Below are 9,512 nucleotides of genomic sequence, written 5' to 3'. Positions count from 1 at the left end.
GAAGGGAAGGGAAGGGAAGGGAAGGGAAGGGAAGGGGAAGGGAAGCAAAGCAAAGCATGTTCAGGTATGGCGGCACACACCTTTAGTCCTAGCACTCAGGAGGCAGAGGCAAGTAGATCTCTGTGACTTCAAGACCCACTTTGTGTATATAGTGAAACTGTGTCTCAAAAAGAAAAGAAAGAAAGAAGGAAAAAAGGAAGAAAGGGAGGAGGAAGAGAGGGGGAAGAGAAAGAAGAAAAGACCTTCCATTCCAATCCCTGATAAAACCATAGAGGAGAAAATCTAGACTTTGAGGGGAGGATTCTGTGCAGAGGGCGGCTTGATGGAAGAACATCGAAGAAGTTGTCTTGTTAGTACTTTATGAGAAGCCTCCCTGTGAGCATCAGCTTTCAGGCTGAGGTAAGGGAAGGAGTGCCCCAGACGGCACCCTGCTACTTGATCCTACTTTGTTAGAAGGCAGAGCACTGGCAGAGATTAATATGATATTTTATGCAATTAGAGACACAGTTCTGTGGATGTACTGGTTAGTTCATATTATTGATCCTCCTATAGGGTTGCCAACCCCTTTAGCTCCTTGGGTACTTTCTCTATCTCCTTCTTTAGGGGCCCTGTGTTCCATCCAATAGCTGACTGTGAGCATCCACTTCTGTATTTGCCAAGCACTGGCATAGGGTTGGGGAACAGGGTGGGGGGAGGGTATAGGGGACTTTGGGGATAACATTTGAAATGTAAATGAAGAAAATATCTAATAAAAATGTATTTTTTTAAAAAAAGGAATAGCCCTTAAACTAGATGTTGGGGACCCTCATGGAGACTGAGTAGCATATGTGGGGGGTGGAGGATGAGAGAGTGTGGCAGGGGGCTCCATCCAGCCCAGGTATGCTCTTTGGCTTGTGGTTTAGACTCTGAGAGCTCTGGAATAATTTTTTAAAAGGCAGATCTTATGGTAAGATGCTTTAAAAAGGTGGCTTTATGAAATTGGAAAAAAAAAAAGATGGCACAGTGTGCTCAGAGAGAAGCACACTAGAGAGAAGCAGAGAACTAGAGTCACGTGGTGACGGGTATGGGAGAGCAGCTGCCATCGCTATTCCAGAGCTGCCATTTGACCCAAGGTGGAACCACCATGGTCCAACCTCCACCCACCCCTGCTGTTGCTGTTAAAGGCCATGTTGTCCATGATCCATACTGCCGCCAACTGCTATGGTCAAGGAGGTTTCTTCTGCAGTGGTATTGATGACTGCAGACTCATAACTGAGAATGAGAGATTTTAAAAGCTGCTGTGACAACTCCCCTGCCCCTTCCCGCCAACAAAACAAACAAAATAAAACAACCAGGAACAGTCCAGACAGGAAGCTATTGAAGAGTCCTTTATAACTGTGATAAAAGTGTAGCATGGCTTCTGGGGGAGGGGGTCAGGTCAACGGGACTACTGGGATGGAGATGGGACTCAGTCTCTTTTTCTGCCTCTCTCCCTCTCCCCTCCTCATTCCATGAGTTGATACTTTGTCTATACTATGCTTTCTCTCCATGCTTGAACTTGAATGCAATAGCACACTATGAAGTATGCAAATAGGCTCCCTGGGGTGGGGCAGAGGGGATTCTGGGAGAGTGCAGTCACTCAGCCAGTTTAGCCTAGTCCCACTGTCCAGGTGTCCACAGCTGAAACTTGGCCAATCCCCAAACATTCTTACGTCTGAAGTCTCTTTTTTTTTTGAATTAATTTTTTATTAGGTATTTTCCTCATTTACATTTCCAATGCTATCCAAAAAGTCCCCAATACACTCCCCCCCCCACTCCCCTACCCACCCACTCCCACTTTTTGGCCCTGGTGTTCCCCTGTCTCTTAAACTTTGAATTTTACCTTTCCAAAATCTAAATGATTAGTTCTTGCTTAGTCTGTAGCTTTCATGATAAATTAAATCTTTTGTTTTCAGACATTGGCTTCCATTCTCTTTTGGTGACTTCCCCTGCAACTGTTCTGGAGAGAAGCCATGAGCCGAGTGCCCAGGCTTGTTGGGAAATTTGCCTTCCTTCAAAACACCTTTGAAGCAGTGAGGAGCTGCAGCAACAGAACATGCCACATTACATTGCTCCATTCTCTCTCCCACTCCATGTCTACCCAAGCTGTGCACCTCTCTAAAAAAATATTATCTGATGCACCAGAGCTGAGGGATACCCAGAGGGCACCCCACCCTCTCAGAGGAGAAGAAGAGGAGGAAAAGAGGAGGGACTCTGGAAGGGGGATGGGATGGGCAGGGATTGGGATGTTAAAAAAGAAATGTTCTGGAGACATTGTTACCCTCAGCAGGCTCATCCTCCACCACCCTGCCATCTTTCTCTTTCTCTAGTATTACAAGAGGTTTTTTTTTTTTTTTTTTTAATAAAAAAAATTGTATTTACTTAGAAGCACTCAGAATGTCAACAAAACAGCAGCATTTCTTTTTTTTTTTTTGCAATTACAAAGTGGTATTCAGTTAATAGAACAATTCGTATAAGCTGCATCAGAGACAACTGAAGATGAAAAATAAAACCAAAAGAAAAAAAAACCAAACTACTGTCCCCATATATAACTAATTTGTGCTGTGCACCAACAAGAACCTGCTTTAAATTTCCATGCCAACTTACAACCCCCCAGACTGTACCAGGCAAGGTTAGTGGCTATTGAAAATACCACCAGGACAGGGCTATCTAAAGACACATTCGGTAGTGTGTTAACTATACAAAAAAAGACACTGTATAGTTTAAAAACAAATCTTACAATCTTACATTTCAATTTTTTCCTTTAAAAGGAGTGAGTTGTGTACAGGGGGCTTAAATGCTTTATAGACAAGAAAAAAAAACTGTGCTAGAACCAACTTATTCATCATCATCTTCTTCATCTTCATCGTCCTCTTCCTCCTCTTCCTCATCCTCTTCATCCTCCTCATCATCTTCCTCTTCCTTCTTTTTCTTGCTCTTTTCAGCCTGACCACCCCCTTTTTCGCTGCATCAGGTTTTCCTTTAGCTCTGTAGGCAGCAATATCCTTCTCGTACTTCTCCTTCAGCTTGGCAGCCTTCTTCTCATAGGGCTGCTTGTCATCCGCAGTGGTGTTGTTCCACATCTCTCCTAGTTTCTTTGCAACATCACCAATGGATAAGCCAGGATGCTCGCCTTTGATTTTGGGGCAGTACTCAGAACAGAACAAGAAGGCTGAAGGAGGCCTCTTGGGTGCATTGGTGTCCTTGAACTTCTTTTGGGTCTCTCCTTTGGGGGTACATAGGTTTTCATTTCTCTTTCATAATGAGCCTTGTCAGCCTTTGCCATATCTTCAATTTTCCCCCTTTCTTTAGCAGACATGGTCTTCCACCTCTCTGAGCACTTCTTGGAGAACTCTGAGAAGTTGACAGAAGCATCTGGGTGCTTCTTCTTGTGCTCCTCCCGGCGGTTTGCACAAAGAATGCATATGAGGACATGTTGTCCCTCGGCTTCTTAGGATCTCCTTTGCCCATGTTTAGCTGATTTTCCTCCTAGAGGCACAGAGTCGTCCAGTGCCTGACTGGCTCGCGCTTGCCCCAGCGCTGTCTTGATGGAGCTCAATGTACTGCAGTGGCTGTCGTATTACAAGAGTTTTAAGACTAAAAATTTTTCCTTTATACATCCATCTTAGTTACACAGTTTTAAAATAACTTCCACTGTTATTTCATGCAAAACATTATATATCATATTAACTTCATTTGTATTTGTTACTTGAAACTTATGTTTCAACTTTTCTAAGATTATAGAGATTTTCTAGTTATCATTTTATTAATTTCACAACACAGGAAATATTTAAAAAAATTTGTCTTTGGAATGCCTCAAGATTCATTTTATGGCTCAGTATGCAATTTGTGTTGAATGTTTTTAAGGGTATCATGAGGCATTATCTGCACGGTGGGTGTCAAGTCCCAGCTGTTGGGTCTAGTGTATCAAATGTTGTTAGTTAAGTTCCAAGGTAGGATAGATTTGGTTAGCTCCAACTTCTGTTTTACATGTTTTCTGGTCACATACTTAAAGGCATGGCATTCTAAATGACTATTTCTTCCTGATGAGAGGGAGTCTCTGTGTGAAATGACCCCTTACAGAAATGATCCTTACAGAGGAGTTTTCTTGAGGTCAGTTTTCTTTGATACTGATACACCTATGAGCATTTCTTCTGCTTCCTCTCTTTATTTTTAGGTTTTTAGACCTTCTGCTCAAAGAACAGACTTGTTCTGCTTTTGTAATTGGTATGATGCCCTATAACTTTTAGCTAGGGCTTTTAGAGCACTTATACTAGATATAGTAATTGACTTGTTTCTCTTTCATCAGCCTGACTTTATGTTTTGTGCTCATCATAACTTCTACGGAGAGGGTGTGTTGGTTTGTTTTCAAGTCCTCTGGGTCTTACAGCACTTTCAGCTTCATAGCAAAATTGAGAAGATACAAAGATGTTATCCATGGCCCCTGGCTACACATGCCATGTGCATAGCCTCCTCCATGGTCAACATCCTTCCCGAGCAGTGTGGTTTTTACAGTGGATACAGATATTGTCATAGCACCACAATCATGTAGCACCACACAGAACAGCCCCACTGCTCCCCAAAACCTACGCTCACTTTTTCATTGTTTCCTTCCCTTCCCACCACCCACTCCTGCCAACCATGTTATCCTTTACTGTCTCTGTATAGTTTTGCTTGTCAGTGTACTGAGAATCTTAGCACACAGTCTTTTCAGACACTGTCTTCATCCGACTCTAAACACTTACAGTCAACTCTCCATGTCTTTCACGGCACAATAGCTCCTTTTGTTTTGTTCTTTCCTTCCTTCTTTCCTCTTTTTATTCTTTAGTTTCTGGTCTATTTTCCCTTGCCTTCATTTGGGTGGATTGTGTTTTTTCACTTTGTCTTTTTCTTTCCCTCCCCTTATTTGGAAGTCACATACTTTAATTAGTTACATTTCTTAAACTTATCAAAGTTAAAATTTAATCAAGGAACTCTGGAGTTTTAACTCAACTCAGTTTTCTCTGGACATTTATTTATTTATTTATTTATTTATGTCTATCCTTTTCTTTCTCTTTCTTTCTTTCTTTCTTTCTTTCTTTCTTTCTTTCTTTCTTTCTTTCTTTCTTTCTTTCTTAGGAAAGCAATCTTCTTTTTTGTACACAGTACAGAATATACACAGCTCGGCAGGGTGCACATGGCCCTGTGCAGGGGGAAGTAGTTCAAATCCACACTCTGGAAAAGAAGCAAATGCATGAAAGAAGCCCCACACCTTGAAGGGGACTGCTCTGAGGGAGGTACGAGTCGGGTGGGAATGCAAAGTGGCGCTACTGTCCCGCGTCCTTTGACTGGCACATGTGCCTTCAAAACGGGAGGGACAGCTCAGGCTACGGAAGATTCTTCTCTCAACCCACCCCCAAAACAGCATAAATTCACTAAAGAAAACTAAAACAAACCCCAAACCAGTATAAGTAAAGAGAGGAAGAACAAAAAAAAGAACCCCCAAATCTATACAGCATTTACAACAAATAAATCTCCTCTAGCCAGCTGGGGTAAAATACGCATCTATGTGTAGACTGTGTGTAGATTAGAAAGCTATAAATATGCTTATGAAAGAGTCCTTTCACCAGAGTCACAATGCTAATTAAGGCCCAGGCTTCAGGTGTGACGCCTCTGTGGGCTGACTAGGTTCTCATAGCTCTAAAACATACCCCTCGTTCCTGTAAACCTCCTTCACAAGTCATGAGAAGGCTGTGGAGTGTCCCACGCTCAGTCAGCTCTGTGTCCTGTCCCACACGTGTGGAGTGTCAAGGACAGCAAACTCCTGTCAACCAGGAGTCAGGCAGCAAAGCACTGGTGCTTCCTGCTGACTTCCCCACCACTCCAAACCCAATTCCCCCTTTGCCACACAGAAGCCTGCTTGGTGCTTTCTGCACCAGACAACTTTTTGAGGCATTTAACCTGATCTATACAATTTTGAAGTGTTCAGGGCAGCCTGGACACAGCTTAACATTCTATATGTATAGTTCTCCATGCTCACTAACTCTCCTTCTCTGGGAAGCAGATGTACATACTACAAACATGTCACATACTACATACATATCTACTACATACATGCCATATAGCATACATGTTATGTCTGTTTAACGACTGGTCGCCTGCTGGGGACTCAGGCATCTGCCTTGTTTTCCTTTTTCTTTCAGTTTTGGACTTTCAACCCTGCACAGTGGTTCCCCGGGGTCTGAAACTTACCTGTCACGCACAGGAAGAGCAGTGCTAGCTAGCATTCTGGCTTCCTGCTACTTTTTTGTTTTTGTTTTTGTTTTTTTAATTTTTTATTCTGATTGCTGTATTATATTGGGAATGTTCTAAGCAACCAAACTAAAGCAGTCTATCCTTTTCTCAATGCCATTAGAAATTGTTTATACATTAGACATAAACAAGGCTCATCTTCTGTGGTTTTTAATTGCTTGAGTAGTTTTAGTTTTCTGCTTTGTACTCTAGTGATGCCTTCTGATAGCTCTTCAAGTTATTCTTTCTGTTGTCTTCAATTTTGTCCTAATTATATATTTTTTTTATTATTTTAAAGTTCTTTTTGTGCTCTGTGTGTGTGGGGGGTATGTACATGCATGGTGCATGTGTGGAACTCAAAGGACAATCTTGAGTGTTCAGCCCCATCTTTATTTGAGGTAGGATTTCTTTGTTGTTCACTGCTGTGTAATCCTAGTCTGGAGTCTATGGAATTATCCTGTCTCAGCCCCCTATCTCACTGGGGTTACAGGTGAACAACACCCAGAATTACATGGGTGCCTGGGATTCACACTCAGTCCACACACTTGTATAGCAAGTGGTCTTACCCACAGAGACATTGACCTATGCTCATATTTGTTATTTAAGAACCTGTGTTCAATTCCCAGCACCCACATGGTGGCTCACAACTGTCTGTGACTCCAGTTCCAGGGGATCCAACACCTTCATAAAGACATGCAAGCAAAGCATCAATGCACATAAAATTAAAAAAAATCATAAAAGGGAAAACATATTTATGAGTTATCTTTTTAAGAGAAAGGTATGACATTTCATAAATTCCCATTTCCTCCAGTTACCTTCAGTTTTGTGATGACATGAGTCAGGCAATTCCAAAATCTCAAGCACTTGCCAATCTATTTGCTCTAAAGATCTTTTTTGCTGACTCTCGTTCCTGTTGGCTTATTTTCTTGTGAACTTGTTGGTTCTATCTAGTTTGTTACTCATAAAAGGGGAATTGTGTAAAGATAAAGGGGAGGTGGTCTCATGGGAAAGGGGTCAGGGATAACAGGATCCCAAAGTCTAGACATCCCATTTCAGGTCATTATTTGATGGTTAAGCAACAAGCAACAGAGAAGCCAATGGAGAGAGACTAAGGCCATGCCAGGGGAAGTGTCCTGAGCAAAGATAAATGTTCAATGTTAGAGATAAAGAGAAGGGTAATCCCTGCTGCCTCTTGCTCTCTATGAACAGGAATTAAGGCGTTTATTCCTTCTCATAAATATACCCCTTGTTCCTTAGGAGCAGGAACTAAGGCTTTTCTTCTCATGAATATTGGCATTTGGTGGGTGCCCTGGCTGTGTCAGCCTGTATTAATGAAAGGAGCATCACAGGCAGTAATGACTCTGACATTAGAGATTATCTGGTGCAGCGGGACTCTTGGGTGTTTTTCTTCTTTAGTAAATCTCACAGCAGTAAAGAGAGACTTAAATAATTACCAGTGTTTTAATGTTTATATTATGTGACAATGATTCTATTGAGAATATATCTTAAACACAGAACCTGGGGGAGGGGGGTGTATCTGAGCTGGAAGCATGTTTGCCTAGCATGCATGAAGTGCTAAGTTAATTTCTAGCCACAAGTAAGCATGGTGTGCTGGTGTGCACTTGTGCCCCCAGAAATCAGAAAACCAGGAGTTCAGGGCCCTCCTTGCCTACATTCTGAGGTCCAGAGATGGCCTGTGTTGTATTAGACCATGTCTCAAAACACCAAAATGAAACAAAATGTGACCTAGATTAACATTTCTTAAGTCATGCATAATTCACAAAACAAGTTACAAAATCTTTTGTGTAAATATAATCTATTCTTATTTGTCTACCCCCTCTGAACCAGGGAAATGTAGAAGCCCAAGAAGAGTGAGCACAATTTGTCTGGTGAACACATTTGTCTGGTTCAGAGAAGTAGCTCCCCACTCCTAACCCCTTGGGGACTGACCGCTCTAACCCCAAGTCACCTCAGGTTTCTTTTTCAGCTCTGTTTGACACTAAGACAGTTGCCTCAATGGCTCCAATCCCTACTTCCAGCCTATGCAGCTGACCTTGCTCTGAGCAAGTGCCCCCATTCTCTCTGAGCTGGTGTTTCTTCTATCAGGACTTTTCTAATGGACTCACAGGGGACTTGGAATCAAGCAGATACCCTTCTCTCTCACACCTTGCCTGACAAGCTCTGAGACACTAGCACCTATGGCTCCAGAACAGTCATAGAGAGTAGCCAGGCAAACCCTTCAACATACAATCTCACCTCACTTCTGCCTAGTTGAGGCCCTTAGGTCCAGACAATGTCCCCTGTGAGATCAAAGTTCACTGGACAGGACATTCAGTAACCACAGCCTCTTTATCATTTTTATTCACCAATTGCAGTGTGGTTCACTGCCCTCCAAGGCTCTAGATGCCAGTTGAATAAGAAAGAAACTTGGCACAGCAGAACTGGAAAGGGGATTAATCACCAAACAGATATTGAGCATCTATGAAGGGCCAGATGCTGGATATTCAAAAACAAGGACGAGGGCACTGTCCACACCCTCATGAAACAGTCTTGAGACTGTCATAAAAAGGGTCCCAAGTGAAAAATCCATACAGACAAAAAACATCTTGTTTGATAATAATAGCACTTGTGTCATAACCTACAGTTTATTGCCATATTTGAGCCCAGAACAGCAGTATATAGGGTTGGAAATAGCATGGAAACCTTCTGGTCTGGAGGTTTCTAACGCTATACTCAATAGAACCTTGCCACTGGGTGAGGAAGCGATGTAAGGAGTAAAACACAACCAGGGAAGTTATCCTTAGAGGAATAAATTCAACCAGGAGAAGCATATCTAGGACATTTTATAGGGTATACAGACCACTACAAACTGTGACATGGAATAAATACCATCTATCTTCATCTTCCCTAAATAACACCAGATTTGAGGAGATTCATCTAGTACCAGATAAAAAAGGAAAATAGGCCCTCACTCATAAGCCATCATGGTTAGTTTACAAGCCCACAAGGGAAACTTGGATTCCATGTCTATGGCTACCATTGCTACCAGGTCCCACTGTACTTTGGAAATTCTAGTAAGACATGACCAGCAGCCATTCTCTGCAAGCCTTAATGCCAATCTGGGTCACTGCTTTGGAATTGAGTCTAATCCTAGTTGTATGTGAATGCCTATTTACCAACACACACACACACACACACACACACACACACACACACACACACAC

Source organism: Mus caroli, chromosome 14 (genome assembly GCF_900094665.2).
Source record: "Mus caroli chromosome 14, CAROLI_EIJ_v1.1, whole genome shotgun sequence".
NCBI classification, from domain to species: Eukaryota; Metazoa; Chordata; class Mammalia; order Rodentia; family Muridae; genus Mus; species Mus caroli.
Note: the sequence above shows the minus strand (reverse complement) of the source record.